This window comes from Scyliorhinus torazame, chromosome 21, assembly GCF_047496885.1.
Source record: "Scyliorhinus torazame isolate Kashiwa2021f chromosome 21, sScyTor2.1, whole genome shotgun sequence".
NCBI classification, from domain to species: Eukaryota; Metazoa; Chordata; class Chondrichthyes; order Carcharhiniformes; family Scyliorhinidae; genus Scyliorhinus; species Scyliorhinus torazame.
This window is the reverse complement of record NC_092727.1, coordinates 118,548,426-118,571,658: the sequence shown is the minus strand read 5'-3', so window position 1 is coordinate 118,571,658 and position 23,233 is coordinate 118,548,426. Positions and strand designations below refer to the sequence as shown.

Sequence of the window (23,233 nt, the reverse complement as noted above, 5' to 3'; positions counted from 1 at the left end):
TTGAAAGACTATGAACTCTCCTTCTCCAGTATACAGGTTTTCCCTCTTATCACAAGCTTTCCCTAGCTGACTCCCCAACCAGGAAAACAAAATCCCTGTGTAGGGTGTTGAATTTGGATTAAATGTAGTTTAAAAAAAAAAGTTATTTTGTGTGTTACTGCTGCACAGAAAAAAGTACACATAAAAGCCAAATCCCTTAAAGGTTGGGTGAACATAGTTCTTGTGTGCTAGTCTTTATTCATCTGCCCAAATTGCTCCCAGCACACCTACCACCAGTAACAGATTTGTAGCCACCAGTGCTTCCAGTGTCTTCAGGGATAACTCAAGCTTGAAAAGGAAGCATTTTACAAATTAACTATCGCTGAGTGTTTTTTAGTTTAAACAAACATACTAGAATGTCTATTATATTTTAAACAGACACACATTAAGCTTGTACTAAGGCGTTCAACTACCATAGAATTCCTGGCATTTCTAGTGAAACATAAAATCACACGCCAGGCAACAAACTATTAGACTTTCTGAATTATATATTTTTTAAAATAATCAATATCCTCATGTTTCTGCTGATTAAAGGGGTTAAGTCTGAACCCTTAATCAAATGTGACCTTCTCGAGTGGAGGAAGAGATTCATCAAATCCATCTGTTACAACAACAAAGGAATGAGATGTGACAAGCAGCGCAAAATAATGGACAAGATGAATGGCGCACACTGCCGAGACAAGAGGCAACCCTAACTACAGACGCTTTTCATAAAATAAAATGTCTTAACCTTTTGAAACTCAAATAGCTATTGGCATGTCCTTCAGCTGCTTACTGTAATCTCCAAAACAAAATCTGGATTTTCACCGAAACGTTTACAATCCTTCTCTGACCCCTTTGAGGATACCCTTTGAGGATTGCAGCTGCTTGCTTCAACCAGAATCTAATACATTCGGTAGAACTAAAGAATACTACCAGTTAAAGGCTCCATTAGTCAGGAGACTATCATCGCAGGCAAAAAAATCTTCATGTTGGCAAATGTGTACATAAACCATTTATTGGCTTCATAACGGTTCCAACGAGGCACGTAAACAGCCTGCCTTACAATACTGCTATAAAAACATTTGAACAATAATCGCTCCCCCCATTACAGACCCTCGCAATGACCCTTATTTTGCAAGAGCAGCTCCAGAAGCATCCATCCCTCAGATTCTCGCACGACTGATAAGTCCAAACTTATTTAATTGAACAATTAATTACACCACACTTTCAGTTAAGGTTTCTTACAGAAGTGACAGGAACACGTTTGGAATTTTAAGAAACACCGTTCTGCAGTGCTGTGATTCAGTCACGTGTATTGTTACGTATTATTTGCCCCACTTCTTGTCTATCTGCATCTATTATTTTTTTTTAAATTTAGAGTAGCCAATTATTTTTCTTTTCTAATTAAGGGGCAATTTAGCGTGGCCAATCCACCTAATCTGCACATCTTTAGGTTGTGGGGGGAAACCCACGCAGACATGGGGAGAATGTGCAAACTCCGCAAGGACAGTGACCCAGGGCCGTCTATCTGCATCTATTACGCTAACATATAAAAATGTTCACAACTGTACATACTTCCTGCATCATGATGTATTCCTATATCCACGTTTATATGGGAAACTGCCTTAGTTGTCTTGTTTCACTGTAATTACAGCCCCTGACTCTAGTGGTCCTTCAACGCTAGTTCTGCATCCTCCAACTCCTTAGTTTGTTCCATCTAACACTGCTTTCCAGATTACTATAAGTTTTGCTCTTTAATTAGAAACAATTACATCAAATTAAAGTGTTACAGAAAAAAAGAAAGAAAAAAATGCATGGTTTAAAAATGGAAACTGAATTATATCTGTATGCCTTGATGTGCAGAAGACTACAATTGGTGGTGACTTCTTGGGCTGATCTTTATATTGGAGCAAACAAAAAGCAGAATAAAGGAAAGGCTTACATTTAGAAATCATGTGTTTTACAGTCAATTAAATTAGACTCCATAGAATCTCTGCACTTCAGGATGTCATTTGGCCCATCGAGTCTGCGCCAACCCTCTGAAAGAGCACTCCACCGAGGCTCACTCCCCTCCCTATGCCCGTAACTCCACGCATTAATCATGGCCGATCCACCTAACCTGCACATCTTTGGACTGTGGGAGGAAACCCCACGCAGATACGGGGAGAAATTGCAAACTCCACACAGACAGTCACCCAAGGCTGGAATCAAAACTGGGTCCCCGGCACTGTGCAGCAGCAGTGCTAACCACTGTGCCACCGCAAAGTGCAGTCAATATGGAAACTAAGGCAGCACGATGGCGCAGTGGTTAGCAACTGCTGTCTCACGGCGCCAAGGTCCCAGGTGCCGATTCTGGGCAACTGTCCATGTTGAGTTTGCACATTCTCCCTGTGTTTGCGTGGATTTCGCCCCCACAATCCAAAGATGTGCAGGATTGGCCATGCTAAAATTGCCCCTTCAATACTTAATTGGGCACTCTAAATTTATAAAAGAAAATATGGAAACTAAAGGAAACATGCTTCAGTGGTGCGAGCGATACCCATGCTGGCACTCAAAATACCCCTGCACAATCTCTCCAATTGGGTTCCCTGCTGGTGACTGCGTTATCACATCTACAAAATGAAATATATTGGGTATGACTTGCTACAAATAACATCATCATGGTGGTGCAGTGGCTAGTACTGCTGCCTCACAGTGCCGATGACCTGGGTTTGATCCCTGCCCCGGGTTACTGTCAGTGTGGAGTTTGCACATTCACCCCGTGTCTGCGTTGGTATCAACCCCACAACCTAAAGATATGAAGGGTAGGTGGATTGGCCATGCTAAATTGCCTCTTAATTGGAAAAGAGAGAATTGGGTACTCAAAATTTATTTAAAAAAAGAAACGGCACATAAGGTGCATGTCAGTGGTTAGGCTGCATGAGTCTCTCCTTCCACATCTCTATGTAACCACATCAACATGCCATTATATTCCTTTTGCTCCTGCGTGCTTATCTAACTACCTATTAAAAGGATTTATGCTATTCATCTTGTGGCATGAATACATTCGGAGTAGGATATCTTCTGCTTTGGCCTCTGTGCCAGAAAATAGTTTAGAGACTACTTGGCAAGTAACTTTCTGCCACACTTTAGCCGGGAGTTGCACCCAACAACAACTTGCCTTTAACCATGGGGTGGGATTCTCTGAGCCGAAATCATGATTGGCGCGGGGTGGAGAATGGGTGTCAAACCCGAGATTGGGTCCCGACGCCGCTCCCGCGATTTTCCGGTCCATGGCGGCAATAACGCGCACGCACGGTCGACACGGCACCGGTCGGGGGCCATTGAAAGAGGCCCCCGCAGCGATTCACCGAGTGCAGCTGGCCGAGTTCCCAAAGGCGTGGGTCTCTCACGGTTCCATCCATCGGGGACTCGGCCTGGCGGCTGCACTCAGTCCGTGGCTGCCCTGGTGGGGGATCATTCACGGGGTGGGGGGGGGGGGGCCTCCAGGACGGCCAGGCTACCGATTGGGCACCACCGATCCGCGGGTGCGCGTGATCTTGGGGGGGGGGGGCCTATGTTTTCGGTGCCGGTCCGAGGTGTGGCTCGGCCATGTCGCGCGAGGCAGCCGACGCATGCGATGACCCCCGACCGGAAGTGCAGGGCCTCGTATCGGCAGCCAGAGCTGCGAGGACTACTCTGGGACCCTGCTAGCCCCCTGCAAATCGGAGAATCACCCTGGACTTTCTCCAGGTAAGTCCAGAGTGATTTGCGCACATTTCTTCGCGGGCGTGGGGACATAGCCCCATTATTGGAAAATCCTGCTCATGATGTTTAATGCAGCAAAGCACTCCAGAGCACTTCACAGTGGCATTATCAAACAAGATCCAACCTAGGCACAAAACAAAACCATAGGATAGGAGACCAAAAGTGTGGTTAAAAGGGTAGGTTTTAAGGAATGCTTTAAAAGAGGAGAGAGAGGAAGACACAGGAAGATGTTTAGAAAGAGAATTCAAGAACTTAGAGAATAGGCAGACGAAATTATGGCCAAAGGTGGTGACCAAAAAATGCACATGATGCTAGAACTGAAAAAGCATAAAGATGTCACATGGTTGTAGGGTTTTGGTTACAGTGAAGGTGAGGTACAGTCTGAAGTTATTTAGCCAGCACTGACCCCCCCCCCCCCCCCGCCGCTCATTCTGCGGAGCATATGACCTTTGGGCCTTTTGAGCCATATGGCCTTTTTCTGTGCTGTAAACATAATAGCCCTCATCTTCCAAAGAGCAACGTTCATGGTCGGACTGCTGTTCTGCTCAAATCTTTCCATGCCCATACACGCTCCGCATTTCTTGCCGGGCCTTCCGAGATTGGCATATCCAGAAATACAGAGCACAGCACACCTTGCAGCAGTGTTTTTCAAACTTTTTTTCTGGGGACCCACTTTTACCAACTGGCCAACCTTTGCGGCCCACGCCGGCCGACCTTTGCGGCCCACGCCGGCCGACCTTTGCGGCCCACGCCGGCCGACCTTTGCGGCCCACCATTTCTCTTACCTTGTTTGGTGCTGACACAAATGGAGGAAATGGTTTTGGGTCCCTTTGTCCCCCCCCCGAATTTGAAAGGCTGCGACCCTATTAAAAAAATGCAGCCGCACTGCACATGCGTGCCCGATCATCGGTGCGCATGCACAATTTTGCGAATGTGCAGCGATGATCGGGCACACATGCGCAGTGCGGGCAAATTTTTTTCATCTGTTCCTGGCCATTTTGAAGGCCACTCGCAGCCAGCGTTTATTAAAAGCCAGCTACTGCAGCTGTTGCGCGCGGATTGGCGTGATCGGGAGCACCGCGATGGACGGCTCCGCCTCCCTCCCGACACCCGCCCGTGAGTTTGACAATGCCTGCCTTGGAGAACTCCGTAGCAGCACTGTAACAGGAGGGGGAAGATGGGACACGCCCACATTTTACAACACCGCTATATGGCAAGCTTGTGAATGTTTGTGAACAGGTGAGTGGATGAATGATTGAATCGGTAGGGTGCTAGGGTGGGGTAAGTGGGTAGACTGGCAGGGGAGGTTAGGGTGGCAGTCTGGGTGGGTCAGGAGGAGTAGCCAGGGGACTAATTAGGTCAGGTCTGGAGGTTAGTCGGCTGGTTGGGAGGGTTAGTTGAGTGGGTCAAGTTGGGGGTAGTCGGGGGTGGGGGGGTTGAGCGTGGGTGTTTGAGGGTCAGATCTGTCATTAAAGATTAAAAGTTAAAAGATAGTATCAAATTTAAAGAAAAAAAACATTTAATTGCACAAAGATGGGTGGCTGGTCAGAAGATTGGACAGAGTATATAAAATAGAAATATAATTATTAAAAGATTAATAAGAAGGGAGAAAGAGAAAACTAGCTAGAAACATAAAGACAGACAGTGAGAGCTATTGATATTTAAATAAAGAAAAGTTAACTAAGTGAGCGTTGGTCTATAGAAAGTGAGTCTGGAGAGTTAATAATGGAAAATGAGGAGTTGGCAGATGAATTGAATAGGTACTTTGCATCAGTCTTCACTGGAGAGGATACAGGTAAAATCTCAGAAATAGTTGTAAATTAAGAGTTGGGAGGAACTCAAGGCAATTACAATCACCAGGAAGTGGATTTAGGCGGCACGGTAGCATAGTGGTTAGCACTGTTGCTTCACAGTGCCAGGGACCCGGGTTCGATTCCCGGCTTGGGTCACTGTCTGTGCAGAGTCTGCATGCTCTCGTGCGTCTGCGTGGGTTTCCACCCACAAGTCCCGAAAGATGTGCTTGTGAGGTGAATTGGACATTCTGAATTCTCCCTGTGTAAATCAAGATTATTGTGTGTGTGTGTGTGTGTGTGTGTGTGTGAGTGAGTTCCCACCGTTCCTGCCCCACCTGAGCGTAAATACTCAGTCTGGATTGGACGTTCCATCCTCGCTTCCCCGATTACCTTCCAGCCGATGTGGATTAGAAAGCAGGAATATGATGAATCTGGATCTTCCAAAGTCCACCGCAGATGCTTCTAAATGGACTGTGCGGGCTGAATTGGCAAGCATCAGTGCTCGTCTCAGGAATAAAAACTGGAACAGTGAAGGTGTTTCTGGCAACAAGCATCCCAGACGTTCTGCAATGCGTTTCAGGGCTAAACTGTACATTTAGTCATTCCAAATATTGATGTAAAGGATTGCATTGTCTCTAAAGGCTGCCCAAAATGAGGGAGCAAAGAACCTAGTGTAGTATTGTTTGTGTTATATATATATATATAAACTACATAACTGAAAAAATGGTCCAGTTTAGTATTTTTTCACCTTAAATTTTCAGTCCTCTTTGATTTTGGTACGCAAAAAGCTATACAAGCACAAGTGAGATTTACATCCCCATGGCACAAGATAAACCATTTTAAAACTTGGTGATGCCAATTTGTGGGATCTACACTGACTAATACAATAAAGTGAACATGTTTAAACGGGAAAAAAAAATAAAGGGTCGTCCATTTACAACAGAGGTGAGGAAAAATAGTTTCTCTGGCGGGTTGAGATACTTTGGAATTTTCCTCCTCAAAAGGTGGTCGAGGCAGATTCTTTGAATATCTTCAAGGCAAAAGTAGATAGGTTCTAAGTACTCAATTCATTTTTTCAAATTAAGGGGCAATTTAATGTGGCCAATCCACCTACCCTGCACATCTTTGGGTTGTGGGAGCGAAACCCACGTGAAAACAGGAAGAATGTGCAAACTCCACAAGGACAATGTCCCAGAGCCGGGATCGAACCCGAGACCTCGGTGCCGTGAGGCAGCAGTGCTAACCACTGCACCACCGTGCTGCCCCTAAAGTAGATAGATTATTGATAAGCAAGGGGGTGAAAGGTTACCAGGGATAGGCAGGATTGTGAAGCCGAGGGCGGCATGTGGCACAGTGGTTAGCACTGGGACTGCGGCGCTGATGACCTGGATTTGAATCCTGGCCCTGGGTCACTGTCCCTGTGGAGTTTGCACATTCTCCCCGTGTCTGCGTGGGTTTCGCCCCCACAACCCAAAGATGTTGAGGTTAGGTGAATTGGCCTCGATAAATTGCACCTTAATTGGAAAAAATTAATTGGGTTCTCTAAATTTATTTTAAAAAAGAATTGTGAAGCTGAGGTTAAAATGAGATCCACCATGCTCTTATTGAATGGTCGAGCAGGCTCAAGGGATGGAGTGGTCTATTCCTGCTCCTAATTCGAATGTTTGTAGTTAGACTAGGATTCCTCTGTCCAACCTTTCCTGGGTAACTTTTCAGGTAATTCCCACGAAAATTGATTGACGTCTCAAGAGCGTCTCAGGGAGCTGTCGTAAGTTGAAACTTCCTGGGCAATTCGCACTGAAGTCAACGGGTTAGGACATTCGCAGGGTCCTGACATGCATCTTGGGTCACATGTCCAGTCTCTACTGGACCTGGGCCATATTTATATTTGAGATTGGGAGTTTGGGTTAGTTCACACATCAAGCTTACTTGCTCCAATGCATCAAAGTCATATGAAAGGATTTTACAGACTCAAACTAATTACTCGAGTTAAATTCAGTGCCACACATGCTGACATTCTTTGCCATGCATCTGCTTAAAACAGTGCAGATAATGGGCTTCACCTGGCACTGGGTCAAATTTCAATGTTCCAGGCCAATTCAATTCCAAAGTTTAGATATGCCCATCAAAATGTTAATGATGTTTATTAGACTGCAACTGCACATAGAACATCTCAAGTAGTAGCTGCTTGTGAGACACGTTAGGTAATACGGCTCCATTCCAATTCTGCTACTGGTAGTATCTCTCTTTACCTGTGGATCTCATTCAAGCTAAAAGTGATGGAACAATGTGGCACCATGCTGGAACGGTGTAATAGCAATGGGGGCGTTTCCTGATCACTGCTGTATTAACCAGATCCCTTTAGCCGTAACTTCATTGCCGTGTTAATGTAAGCCTACTTGTGATACTAACAAAGATTATTATACCTTTCTTGTAAAAGATTAAAACTGATATTAAAAAAGTCAACTTGAAACTGTGCACTGTGGTTTAGTTTAACATTTAAAAACTTATACAGCGTCTTAGTTGACTCCCCTGATAATACAATGTGATTATCCAGTGGGTAGAGGCATAACAAGAAACTACTATTCCTTGCCTGTCCTAACTTGGTGGGTCTCATTCAGTTGGTATAGATACAACTGGCATAGCTTCTCCAAAGAAAAAGGAGGAATCAAGACTATGATTCGCAACCCTTTTTTCCCCTATATATTTAGAGTATCCAATTTTTTTTTTCCCCAATTAAGGGGCAATTTAGCGTGGCCAATCCACCTACCCTGCACATCTTTGGGTTGTGGGGGTGAAACCCACGCAACACGGGGAGAATATGCAAACTCCACACGGACAGTGACCCAGAGCCGGGATCGAATCTAAGACCTCGGTGCCGTGAGGCAGCAGTGCTAACCACTGTGCCACCCTATGATTCGCACTCCTGATTGATTTTGATTGGCTCTTGCTGAAAGTATTTAAGGAGTGGGCTGGACACGCTATAATGCCCATCCATCGTCACTGTCCGTGTGGAGTTTGCACATTCTCCCTGTGTTTGCATGGGTTTTGCCCCCTTATCCAAAGGTGTGTAGGATAGGTGTATTGGCCAAGCTAAATTGCCGCTTAATTGGATAAAATGAATTGGGTACTCTAAATTTATTTTTTTAAATAATAATGCCCATCCATCACCTCACACTCCTGCCCTCCACTCTCCTTCACCTCACAACTCATTGGCCTTCCAACACTTGACAAGCTTGGCCACTGTAATAAATAATGGTCAAATGGGGGCAAAAAGGACACATCCAGGATCAGCGGAAGCATTTGCCAGTAAGGAGTTATAAATGCGAGGAAGGCCAGCACGGTGGCGCAGTGGTTAGCACTGCAGCCTCACGGCGCCGAGGTCCCAGGTGCGATCCCGGCTCTGGGTCACTGTCAGTGTGGAGTTTGCACATTCTCCCCGTGTTTGCGTGGGTTTCAACCCCACAACCCAAAGATGTGCAGGGTAGGTGGATTGGCTACACTAAATTGCCCCTTAATTGGAAAAAATGAATTGGGTACTCTAAATTTAAAAAATATATAAAATAAAAAAAATAATAAATGCGAGGAATAAATGCCTTCAAGCAACAAAGGGATAATAAGAAAATTGGCAACAAAAAAATGGACTGGCACTAAAAATAAAATTTCCCATTATGTTGTATGCAAAGAAAGTTGGCCAGAAGACTTGGATTAAATATTAATGAGCTATATATTTTCTTTTAAAACTGTGCCTGGGGAAGCATTCCCCATAATGGAGGGCTGTGTTTACAACATACGTGGTGTTAATGAGAGGGGTACCTTAACCTCTGCCGCGTACTCCCCAGTGATTCTTCTTGTTTTTCATACAATACAAATTCATTGCTCACATCTGGCTTGAACGTTGTTTTGTGACCACATTTGTTTATCATAAAACATAAATGTTGAAAGAATATCTAATGCAACACAACGGCCAATCACAATCCAGACCATTCAAGGAAAATGTTGGGAGAAAAATAAACTAGGAAAAGCATGGGCAAAAACAAGCAAATCTGTGCAGTAAAACAATCCAAACTTCAAAATAGTGAAAAGCCAGGAACAGATTCATTTTCCCCATACCAGCTACACATTTTTTGGGGTTCAACGCAAACCACCTACGAAACACTTGGGTTAAACCAGCCTTGAGAGCTTGTAAAATGGGCATCGGCAACTCCTCTTTTACAGCCTGCCCGATTTCCTTAAGGAAACCAGGCAGAGTGCAATGCGGGCTGGGCATTTGCTCTTTTCTGTAGGAATACGCAGCCAGGAATCTCATACAAGATAACAGGCAGCTGGGAATGCATTATATACACAGAGTAATAAATAGCTGGGATAACAGATAGCTAGGAGTGTTTTCTTAGATCCTTTCTTCATGTGAATGGCCACACATTTGTACAAGTGGTTCAAATTGAAGGGCTCCTATGACTACATGATTCAAACTGCAGTGATAAAAGTGCTATCTGACTGGCATGAAATACTTGACTAACAAGTAAACTTTTTACCTTTAAAGTCTGGTATTGATCTTTGCATATGCCCCAGAACACAAAGGCAGCAATAAAATAATAAAATGCACATCATATTCCATCATTTCTCGATGCATTCCAAAATCCAGGAACTATTCCCTTCATCCTCTTGATTAATCACCCACTTTTTGCCCCTTCCGGTCTCCACTGCTGAAACCATAATTGACATTGCTTTCTGCTTCTAGGCTCCACATCACATAGGCCTTCTTTGCCAGTCTCTTCCCTCAGACTACAGTTCATTCAGGACAGTGTTATGCATTGTCACCAATGCCACTCTGCATAGTATGTCACATGATCATATGGTGACATCCGCTGAGGCACTTGGGAGATTTTCCCTCTGCCTCCATCTTACGACTGTGAGCAGGCCACACCTCTGCAATAAACTCTGGCAACTGGTTATGGTGTGGCAACCTGGTTATCCTTTGTTTCCACTGTGAGTAAAATTTTAAAAGCCCCAAAAACAATACAGACAGCATGGCCCATGCCCTCATCTTTGTAACATTAAGGGCAGCACGGTGGCGCAGTGGGTTAGCCCTGCTGCCTCACGGCGCCCAGGTCCCAGGTTCGATCCCGGCTCTAGGTCACTGTCTGTGTGGAGTTTGCACATTCTCCCCGTGTTTGCGTGAGTTTCGCCCCCACAGCCCAAAGATGTGCAGGGTAGGTGGACTAGCCATGCTAAATTGCCCCTTAATTGTGAAAAAATGAATTGGGTACACTAAATTATTTTTTAAAAAATCATTGTAACATTAAAATCTTTGAAAATCTCCACTGGTTTTCCATCTCGTAATAAAATGTTGGGGTGGGGGAGGGGGTAACAAGGATCTGACTGCAGCAGATGTACAAACCAGTTCAGTTTTCGGACTGTGTGCCTCCACAAGTGGGAGACGGCAGTGCTTTGTGAGGTGTTCAATGTCCTGCCCTAAAACAAGATGATGAGCTGGTTCTACCATAATCAAAACAGAAGTGAAACTGTTACAGTTCCCGGCCATCAGAAGGAAGTAAAAGCAGAGATTAGTAGCGGCTCTTATAAAAAAAAAAAGAAAATTGAACTCATCGTTCACTCAATTTCATTGCACGTTTCACAAGCTAAATGCAGATGAGGGAAGACACGTGTCCCATATCAGTTCGTGCACCTGGAGCAGAAATGTTCAAACGTGTTGCTCCCAATTATATTTACATGGCTAAAAGCAAATTACTGGGATGCTGGAATCTGAAAGAAAAACACAAAGTGCTGGACCATCTCAGCAGGTCTGACAGCATCGGTGAAGTGAAAAGGGAGCTAACGATTCGAGTCTGGATGACTCTTTATCGAAGCAGAGTGGCTTTGCCAAAGAGTCACCCAGACTTGAAACGTTCGCTCCCTTTTCTCTCATGGATGCTGTCAAACCTGCTCAGATTATCCAGTATTTTCCATATTGACATGGCATTCTCCAAATTCTAACCCACTATTCCTGATACATCATTCTGCATTTTATTGACCATCTTGACTGCCTAATACTCATGCTCCTCCACTCGGAACTGCATAATTGTTTATTCCGTACATTTTGAATTGAAAAGGATTCAGCACGAGTGCAAAATGACGCACAGCAGACTGCCACTCAAATAATATTATTTGCTGAATAAGCTTTCCCTGAAGTCTGCCTATGCAATCAGTTAAGCATTTCGGTCTCGATAATATGTTGGCAACCAGAACAACAATTTCATTATCAGCAATACATGAATGGTAACACAAGAGGCTCAATCATGTCATTTGAATAAACAGTACAGGACACCTCCACAGATGATAGATTGACACAGGGAGGCTTGACACGGATTGACACAGGGAGGCTTGACATGGAGTTAGGGGGTGGAATCAAGGGAGATAAGCAAGAAAGATAAGGTCCTACACAACATAGAAAATTACATAGAATGAAGACATAGCAAATCTGAACAAAGTGTGTATCATGACAAACAAAACATACTCAGAAATTTAAGATGCAAGTTTGTATGAACTATTATCTTGATTTGATTCATTCTCAGTAGGTTATTGATTTGTGGTGTGTTTGGGGTCTAGATAAGGTTCTTTCGGGTTTGTCTATTCTCCCAAAAGCTGTTCAAGACTCCAGTTTGTTAAAACCATTGCTCTGTAATTAGAGATATTATGTGCATGAGTAACTCTGCACGAGGTTGGAGCTTCTGCTCCCTGCAGATTTCTTGTTACTCAATCATGCAATGTTTTATTTACGATCTCTGACCAGACCCCTGAACAGAAGAACCAATAATATTTTGTCTAAAATAGATAACGGGTGAGATTCAAGAGCCCTTGCTTTTGGAATTTAGCCACAAGTTTGCATGGGTTTTGAACAAAATATACTAAACAAGTTCAGAAAGGTAAAACAATTTCCAACATGTATGTTATATTCTAACATTCAGGGTAAGTATGAGGCACATGTGGATTAATAGATGAACTGTGGTTGGATGCACCACACCACAGAGAAAACGTCAGATGCAACCAAGGCAGAGTCCATGGATTTCTCAAGAGCCCACAAACACAAGTCAAACAATGTCATTGAAACTCTGTCACACAAGGGATTCCCAGCTTCACCTTCAAAGATCTCTCCTTGGAATGCTCTTCAAAAATCGCTCACATATGGGTGACTTTAACAATGACCCACCTCACAGGGTTTCAATCCCGCCTTCAGAGATTCCTTTTCCCTGGATTCCCAAGTGCACTCAAAACAAGCTCACAAGCATACTTTCAAATCTCTGGCCATGCCAAGCAGAACACCACTGCTCCAAAGTGGCACCTTTCCCCAATGGTCTTCTTTAAATCAACTGGAACTTGTTTCTGTCCCTTGTGTCTTTGTGACAATTGTTGGCTAGAATATGGTCTCAAACTGACTACCTGAAGAAGAAGTGTTCACTGACCCTCTAACTGATCTGTTGACCTATTAAAACACTCCCAGAGGGTCCCGCCCTTCTTAATAGGCAGGAACCAATGTAACAAGCATTGGAACATCCTATACCTTAAATGTTACAATCTCCACAGACTGCGGATTCAGAACCCAGGGACACAAAGGTCAATGGATTTCATGACATGTTACATCATAATTACATCAGCCTGTGTTTCTGATGTTAATTCTGTTCCCTCCTCATCTTTCTGTAGCAACCTTTTCTTTAAAATCAATAATGTTTGGGTTTCCGAGTTTCTCTCTTGCCTGTGTTTCATTCTAGTGCAAGTTGAAAAAAACTATCCTCAGTCAGGTTCCTGTCCCCAGTATCAAACAAGAGCTGTAAAGATTGAAAGTACATACATAAAAACTGAAAGCAGACAGTAATCAAAGGGGACAGCAAGAACAGTCCAATCAACTAGGGGTCATCCCATCTAGGTCTGGCCCTTTAATAGGGCCAATGTATCATTGTTCTTTTTTTTTCATAAATTTAGAATATCCAGTTGTTTTTTTTCCAATTAAGGGGCAATTTAGCGTGGTCAATCCACCTACCCTGCACATCTTTGGGTTGTGGGGGTGAGACCCACGCAAATACGGGGAGAAAGTGCAAACTCCATACGGACAATGACCCGGGGGCAGGATCGAACCTGGGTCCTCAGCGCCGTGAGGCAGCAGTGCTAACCACTGCGCCACCGTGCCACCCTAATGCATCATAGTTAAACCAGTGTTGTAGCTTTCAATTGCTTCCTGAAGATAAAAGCCAACCCAAGGAAGCCTTGTCACAGATAACTGGTTAACCTTTGCACATTCACAGATGATTGAAGTATTAGACGCACGGCTGTTTTTAAATTTTCCGTTTCAAATCTATTGCTAGACTTGGCAAAATATGCCGACCTGACATAACAGCATTTATTGCAGTCAATGCACAATGCCAGAGAGGTGGTACGGTGCTGCAGTGGTTAGCACTGCTACCTCACAGCGCCAATGACCTGGGTTTAATCCCGGCTCCGGGTCACTGTCTGTGTGGAGTTTGCATATTCTCCCCATGTCTGAGTGGGTCTCACTCCCACAACCCAAAGGTGCACAGGTAGGTAGAGGCCACGCCTAATTGCCCCTTAATTGGGGAAAAATTATTTTTGTTAAGTACAATTCCAGAAATCTAGGTACCATTGGGGTTTGGGCATCCAAAAACTCGTGATTCAAAATAATTTGAGTCACGTATTCCGCATCTTTTCATGTGAAAATTACTGCTCTTTTTGTCAGAAAGAGTCGAAGAAACTTTGAAATAGTCATACAGGTCATTCTGTGTAAAGTACTCTACACATCCTGCTAAAGCCCAACATATTTCTACTTTCCTCCACATTATGGTCTTTGAATCATGATGGTTGAATTAATCTTTTACTACCTTCCTCCACAATTTCTGCCTGGTCTCCATTTAAAAAGGAATCAAATCAAGTTCAGAAGGGATTGTAATAAGAACATAAGAACTAGGAGCAGGAGTAGGCCATCTGGCCCCTCGAGCCTGCTCCGCCATTCAATGAGATCGTGGCTGATCTTTTGTGGACTCAGCTCCACTTTCTGGCCCGAACACCATAACCCTTAATCCCTTTATTCTTCAAAAAACTATCTATCTTTATCTTAAAAACATTTAATGAAGGAGCCTCAATTGCTTCACTGGGCAAGGAATTCCATAGATTCACAACCCTTAAGGTGAAGAAGTTCCTCCTAAACTCAGTCCTAAGTCTACTTCCCCTTATTTTGAGGCTCTGCCCCCGAGTTCTGCTTTCACCCGCCAGTGGAAACAACCTGCCTGCATCTATCCTATCTATTCCCTTCATAATTTTATATGTTTCTATAAGATCCCCCCTCATCCTTCTAAATTCCAACGAGTACAGTCCCAGTCTACTCAACCTCTCTCGTAATCCAACCCCTTCAGCTCTGGGATTAACCTAGTGAATCTCCTCTGCACACCCTCCAGCTCCAGGACGTCCTTTCTCAGGCAAGGAGATCAAAACTGAACACAATACTCCAGGTGTGGCCTCACTAACACCTTATACAATTGCAGCATAACCACCCTAGTCTTAATATCCCTCTAGCAATGAAGGACAAAATTCCATTTGCCTTCTTAATCGCCTGTTGCACCTTTTAAACCAACTTTTTGTGACTCATGCACTAACACAACGAGGCCTCTCTGCACAGCAGCATGTTTTAATATTTTATTTAAATAATAATCCCTTTTGCTGTTATTCCTACCAAAATGGATAACCTTACATTTGTCAACATTGTATTCCATCTGCCAGACCCTAGCCCATTCACTTAACCTATCCAAATCACTCTGCAGACTTCCAGTATCCTCTGCACTTTCTGCTTTACCACTCATCTTAGTGTTGTCTGCAAACTTGGACACATTGCCCTTGGTCCCCAACTCCAAATCATCTATGTATAAATTCTGAACAATTGTGGGCCCAACACTGATCCCTGAGGGACACCACTAGCTACTGATTGCAAACCAGAGAAACACCCATTAATCCACACTCTTTGCTTTCTATTAATTAACCAATCCTCTATCCATCTACTACTTTACTCTGAATGCCATGCATCTTTATCTTATGCAGCAATCTTGTGTGGCACCTTGTCAAAGGCTTTCTGGAAATCCAGATATACCACATTCATTGGCTCCCCGTTATCTACCGCACTGTTAATGTCCTCAAAAAATTCCACTAAATTAGTTAGGCACGACCTGCCCTTTATGAGCCCATGCTGCGTCTGCCCAATGGGACAATTTCCATCCAGATGCCTTGCTATTTCTTCCTTGATGATAGATTCCAGCATCTTCCCTACTACCAAAGTTAAGCTCACTGGCCTATAATTACCCGCTTTCTGCCTACCTCCTTTTTTAAGCAGTGGTGTCACGTTTGCTAATTTCCAATCCGCCGGGACCACCCCAAAGTAGCGAATTTTGGTAAATTATCACTAGTGCATTAGCAATTTCCCTAGCCACCTCTTTTAACAGTCTGGGATGCATTCCATCAGGGCCAGAAGACTGGTCTACCTTTAGCCCCATTAGCTTGCCCATCACTACCTCCTTAGTGATAATCATCTCAAGGTCCTCACCTGTCATAGCCTCATTTCTATCAGTCACTGGCATGTTATTTGTGTCTTCCACTGTGAAGACCGACCCAAAAAACCTGTTCAGTTCCTCAGCCATTTCCTCATCTCCCATTAGTAAATCTCCCTTCTCATCCTCTAAAGGACCAATATTTACCTTAGCCACTCTTTTTTGTTTTATATATTTGTAGAAACTTCTACTATCTGTTTTTATATTCTGAACAAGTTTACTCTCATAATCTATCTTACTCTTCTTTATAGCTTTTTTAGCAGCTTTCTGTTGCCCCCTAAAGATTTCCCAGTCCTCTAGTCTCCCACTAATCTTTGCCACTTTGTATGCTTTTTCCTTCAATTTGATACTCTCCCTTATTTCCTTAGATATCCATGGTCGATTTTCCCCCTTTCTACCGTCCTTCCTTTTTGTTGGTATAAACCTTTGCTGAGCACTGAAAAATCGCTTGGAAGGTTCTCCACTGTTTCACCATAAAGTCTTTGCTCCCAGTCTACCTTAACTAGCTCTTCTCTCATCCCATTGTAATCTCCTTTGTTTAAGCACAAAACACTAGGGTTTGATTTTACCTTCTCACCCTCCATCTGTATTTTAAATTCCACCATATTGTGATCGCTCCTTCCGAGAGGATCCCTAACTACGAGATCATTAATCAATCCTGTCTCATTACACAGGACCAGATCTAGGACCGCTTGTTCCGTCGTAGGTTCCATTACATACTGTTCTAGGAAACTATCGCGGATACATTCTATAAACTCCTCCTCAAGGCTGCCTTGATCGACCTGGTTAAACCAATCGACATGTGGATTAAAATTCCCCATGATAATTGCTGTACCATTTCTACATGCATAAGTTATTTCTTTGTTTATTGCCTGCCCCACCATAATGTTACTATTTAGTGGCCTATAGACTACTCCTATCAGTGACTTTTTCACCTTACTATTCCTGATTTCCACCCAAATGGATTCAACCTTATCCTCCATAGCACCGATATCATCCCTTACTATTGCCCGGATGTCATCCTTAAATAACAGAGCTACACCACCCCCCTTACCATCCACTCTGTCCTTCCGAATAGTTTGATACCCTCGGATATTTAACTCCCAGTCGTGACCATCCTTTTACCATGTTTCAGTAATGGCCATGAAATCATAGTCATTCACGATGATTTGCGCCATCAACTCATTTATCTTATTACGAATACTACGAGCATTCAGGTAAAGTACACTTATGCTGGCTTTTATACCTCTGTTTTGAATCTTAACACCTCGATCAGTAACCTCTCCCAAGTTATATTTCCTCTTAACCTTTCTCCTAATTTTCCTCGTCGTTGAACCCATATCTTCATGTAACAACCTGCTGCGTCGTTTACCATTACTGTTTTTACTTCCCGTTTTATTCCTTTTAGTATTACTGGGCCTATTCACTGAGCTCCCCCTTAGTCAGTGTACCTTGTACTGTCACCCTTTTTGATTTTTGACTATGGCTTCTCTGCCTTACACTGTCCCCCTTACTGCCTTTTGTTTCTGTCCCTGTTTTGCTACCTTCCGACTCCCTGCATCAGTTCCCATCCCTCGGCCACATTTAAACTCTCCCCAACAGCTCTAGCAAACAACCCCCATAGGACATCGGTTCCAGTCCTGCCCAGGTGCAGACCGTCTGGTTTTTACTGGTCCCACCTCCCCCAGAACCGGTTCCAATGCCCCAGGAATTTGAATCCCTCCCTCTTGCACCATCTCTCGAGCCACGCAGTCATCCGATCAATCCAGACATTCCTACTCTGACTAGCTCGTGGCACTGGTAGCAATCCTGAGATTACTACCTTTGAGCTCCTACTTTTTAGTTTAACTCCTAACTCCCTGAATTCAGCTTGTCGGACATTGCCCCGTTTTTTACCTATATCGTTGGTGCCTATGTGCACCACGACAGCTGGCTGTTCACCTTCCTCCCCCCAGAATGGCCTGCAGACACTCCAAGACACCCTTGAACCAGGGAGGCAACATGCCATCCTGGAGTCTCGATTGTGTCCGCAGAACCGCCTGTCTATTCCCCTTACGATCGAGTCCCCTATCACTATACCCCTGCCATTCCTCTTCCTGCCCTGCTGCGCAGCAGAGCCAGCCACAGTGCCATGAACCTGGCTGCTGCTGCCTTCCCCTGGTGAGCCATCTCCCTCAACAGTATCCAAAGCGGTATATCTGTTTTGCAGGGAGATGACCGCAGGTGGCACCTGCACTGCTTTCCTACTCTTGCTCTGTCTTTTGGTCACCCATTTTCTATCTTCCTCAGTAACTTTCACCTGCGGTTTGACCAACTTGCTAAACGTGCTATCCACGACGTCCTCAGCTTCGCGGATGCTCCAAAGCGAGTCCATCCGCAGCTCCAGAGCCGTCAAGCGGTCTAACAGGAGCTGCAACTGGACACACTTCTTGCACGTGAAGGAGCCAGGGACAGTGGATGTGTCCCTGAGCTCCCACATCGCACATGAGGAGCATGACACAGGTCTGGGATCTTCTGCCATGCCTTAAACCTAACCTACAATTCCAAAAAATGAAAGAAAAAATAAATAAATTAGACAATGAAAAGAAAAACTGCTTACCAATCATTTACCAGGGTTAAAAAGCACATCCTCCCAACCCAGCTTTGAATTCCCACCTAGCTTCAAATTCCCAAACTCACTCTTTGCTGTCTCACTCTGGCTGTGTCTTATCTGGCTCACTGGGAGAACTCACTGGGAATGAGTTAGAAGTTGCTCTCAAGATGCTCCAAAAGATGGCACTTCACTATTATGCCAAAGGCTCTATCTAATGCTGACAATTGCTTCACACAAGGACATGTCCTTCAACTGCCACTACACAACAATGTTATAGAAATGTTCTGAAGTTATAAATAACACATCAAAGCCCAAACACTGAGGGAAATTCTCTGCACCTTTTCCAGAGAGTACTGTAGGCACCTTTATGTCCTCCTAAGAAAATAAACAGTGTCCTATTCTAATATGTCAACTGAAGATCGCTCCTATGAAAGTGCAACACTCCCTCAGTACTGAACTTTCAGCCTCGTTTATTCAAATCTCTGCTGAAGCCACAATTTTCTGGCTTAGGGCTCAGTGGTTGCACTCTCACCCAAGATGTCAATTGTCAGACATTTTTCATGTGAGTCAAAACTGGAGTGCCGGCAGCCCTTTCAACCACAGAAGGCACTATCATGTCCCATCTCATCCGATAGGCATACGTGCACACTTTTCGGTAGGAACTGCTGGCTGGAGCAGGCAGCAGGGTGGCGTAGTGGTTAGCACTGCTGCCTCACGGCGCCGAGGTCCCAGGTTCGATCCCGGCCCCGGGTCACTGTCCGTGTGGAGTTTGCACATTCTCCCGTGTTTGCGTGGGTTTCGCCCCCACAACCCAAAGATGTGCAGAGTAGGTGGATTGGCCACGCTAAATTGCCCCTTAGTTGGAAAATAAATGAATTGGGTACTCTAAATTTTTAAAAAGGAATTGTTGGCTGGTGATCAAGAGATGAACCCTAGTAGTCAAATGATACCCAAGAAGACATCAGTTAACTCAGCATCATCCTCATCCAAGTAAGGGAACAGGATTAAAAAATGATTGTGCATATTCTCAAAATGGTGGACATGCATTAGTGGAAACAAAGTAATTTATTCTGTCCCTATGAAATAATTTAATGCCTTGCTTTGTCCTGCAATCAGAAGTCAGAATATACTTACCATTTTCCCTAAATCGGATTACCCAACTCTAACGTAAACTCATTGAATTCTGTACTACTAATCAGCTCCAGCTTGAAGCCAACCCACTTCCTGGGTAGGTTTCACATCAGGGTCAATCTGCAGGCGCTGCAATGTAAAAGGTCACCAATTTCCTGCCAAATTTACTTTCTTCAGTGCAACCAATCTAAAAAAGACAAATGCCGCTCCCATGCTTGGCGTGCACCCTCAGACGCCGCCAAAGAAATATCAATTTCATGCAAAATTGCACACTCGTTTCACAAGTTCTCTGTGGGTGCTGGAAACCCAGGGCTGTGGCTTTTTTTTTTGAGGTGAAAGCAGTCGTGTAGGCTGATTCTAAAACAAATGTGAATCAGGCACTGAGGTTTTACAGCTCGGTTTCTGGTGAAACATTGCGACATTCCTCTATTGACGCAAGTTGTATGCGGTAAGCAAGAAGGGCTGTGTGTCGCAACGGATATGAATTGGCGCTGGCTACTTGGGATCTTCCAGCTACGTTGATGTCATAAAATGAGTTAAAGGCCAGAACCCCTCCCCCGGAATCACTGTCATCAACTTTCCCACCCCCTGCAATTATTTCTGCTTTCTGTTGAGCGGATATATTTTGTCATCACTCAGAAATATTCATAAATCATCTGCAATGTTTCCAGGATCTCTGATTATGGGGCGCTTGGGCAGTAAATCTGGTTACACATGGCAATCTACATTAAAACACTGGCCACATCAGCACGGTGGTGCAGTGGATAGCACTGCTGCCTCATGGCGCCAAGGTCCCAGGTTCGATCCCGGCTCCGGGTCACTGTCCATGTGGAGTTTGCACATTCTCCCAGTGTTTGCGTGGGTTTCGCCCCCACAACCCAAAGATGTGCAGGCTAGGTGGATTGGCCACGTTACATTGCTCCTTATTTGGAAAAAATGAATTGGACAGTCCACAATTTAAAAAAAAAAACACTGGCTGCATTTCAAAATCATTTCGCTGATTTTAAAGCTCTTTGCAGTATCCTGAGGTTATGCAAGGTGCTATGTCATGAGAATGTCGCTTTAAGAAATGTTTGGCTGCTCATATTACTGCAGTGATGTCAGCGTGTGGGTGGAGCTGGGCTGTGTCAGCTTTTTACTTTAGTTTTAGGCTGTTTGCTGCAGGGTGTGTTTTAGTTCCATTTTCAGTATTGGGGCTGAAGCCAGACCAAGCAGGTGTACTGTTGATCTCCCTGCCATGAAAAGATATATCTTGATCATTTGGTGAATTCAGAATTATAAATGTTCTCAGTAGTGAATGTAAACCTAATGTGCTTCTGTTAAAAGGTGTTTCTTCTGTCTTCTGGATGATGTTTGGGAAGTTATTAAGGATTACTTAGTGTTGTATTCTTTGGGGGTTGTATTTGAATTGATGGTTGCCAAGATGTTCACTGTATGTTTTAAAAAGGTTAACTTGACTTCATAGAATAAACATTGTTTTGCTTTAAAAAAAATACTTTTCCATTTCTGCTGTACCACACCTGTAGAGTGGGCCGTGTGCTCCCCATACCACAATCTATTAAAAGTTGTGGGTCAGGTGAACTCCATGCTACACTTTGGGGTTCTCTAAACCCTGGCCCATAACAGCTAAATAAATGCAAACTCTCTTTTTACTTCAAGCGTGGAAATTAAACTTATTTGAAGCAAAACAAAAAATGAAAGAAAGTGGAAAGGCTGCATTTGTAGGAAATTCCAGAGTTTGGGGATTAGAGAACTGAAAACCTGGTTGTTGTTTTTTTTTTAAATTTAGAGCACCCAATTCATTTTTTCTAATTAAGGGGCAATTTAGTGTGGCCAATCCACCTACCCTGCACATCTTTGGGTTGTGGGGGTGAAACCCACGCAAACACAGGGAGAATGTGCAAACTCCACACGGACAGTGACCCAGAGCCAGGATCGAACCTGGGACCTCGGCGCCCTGAGGCTGCAGTGCTAACCCACTGCGCCACCATGCTGCCCAAAACCTGGTTGTTTGATGGGGTGAGAGGCGGACACACAAGAGGCCAGAGTCGGGGGACTAGAGAATTCTGGGGTTCCCGGGCTTGAAGGGTTTACGAGTGAAACGTCTCGAGGGGATGAGAATTTTCAGTTACATTTATTTTGGGTTTTTTGTAATACCGTCAGAACTTACCAGAACATTGGGCGGCACGGTGGCTCAGTGGTTAGCACTGCTGTCACACGGCACAGAGAACCTGGGTTCGATCCCCACCCCGGGTCACTGTCCGTGTGGAGTTTGCACATTCTCCCCATGTCTGCATGGGTCTCATCCTCACAACCCAAAGATGTGCAGGGTAGGTGAATTGGTCACGCTAAATTGCCCCTTAACGGGAAAAAAAATAATTGGATATTCTAAATTTATTTTTAAAAAATAACTTACCAGAACGCTTCACAGATAATGAAGTACATTTGGAATGTTGGCACTTTTGCGATGTAGCAGTCAATGCGCGCAAAGCAAGAGCCCAAAAGCAGCAGTGAGATAAAGACCCGGTAATCTCTTTACAAGACGTTTGCTGAGAGACAAACCTTAATCAGATACAGCAAGAATTCCCTGGCTCTTCTTCAAATAGTGCCATGCGCTCTTTCACATCTATCTGAGTGTGCAGATGGAGACTCAAATTGATTTCCCTTCCAAAGGTTTATTTGAGCTGTGCAGAGAAAAGGGATACACAGTCTGGGTAAGTTTACTTTTTTTTTGCCGTGGGGGGATGGGGGGGGGGGGGGGGGGGGGGGGGGCATTTGTAATTTTCCTCAAGATGTTATTATGCAAGAAAGAATGGATTTATTTGCATCTTAACAAAAATGACTAGATCATTGGGATCCTTTCAAGATATCGCTACCATTTGCATTAAAATGCATATGCACAAATACGTCCTGATGGAAAGTTTCATGGCTCATTAGAAGGCAACCATAGCCTTTTGTGTCTTCCCTACCTAAGATAATACAGTTCCAATAATCCTTTACATACCTACAAAGTAAGCTCTAAATTGAGAATGACGGGGAGGGTTTGGAGGGGGTTGCTAAATCCACAATCCACTACCTGTTCAATCCAGCTATGGTAAACAGAATAAAGCTATCAAAATGGCTTTATTGCATACCCACGCTTCATTTATTCTGCTTCCGAGGCCTCTTCCCCTCTGCTTGCCTCTTTATTGCTTGTTATGTGCAGAAGTATATTGTCTTTATAATTTTCCCTCTCTTGCATCTGGAGCATGTCATCCATCTGATAAGACATCTCGGCAAGGCGTACCCTCCAGCCACTTCACTCGATCACAGAATATTGCAAACCCAGCCTTGTTTTTTAAAGA

The 23,233-nt window shown here is 44.1% G+C and overlaps 1 protein-coding gene across 13 annotated transcripts in view; it reads right to left on the bottom strand.

Annotated features, from left to right (window-relative positions):
* The window catches only part of raraa (retinoic acid receptor, alpha a), a 756,690-nt gene that overhangs the window by 281,456 nt on the left and 452,001 nt on the right, over window positions 1-23,233 (bottom strand). The window contains exon 1 of one of the 13 annotated variants that reach the window (XM_072487382.1): window positions 22,452-22,551. The exons of the other annotated variants lie outside the window; for them this stretch is intronic. The gene's annotated coding sequence lies outside the window, so the exon portion shown is untranslated. Of the gene's footprint in view, window positions 1-22,451; window positions 22,552-23,233 lie in introns of those variants that run through there. 13 annotated transcript variants of the gene reach the window in all.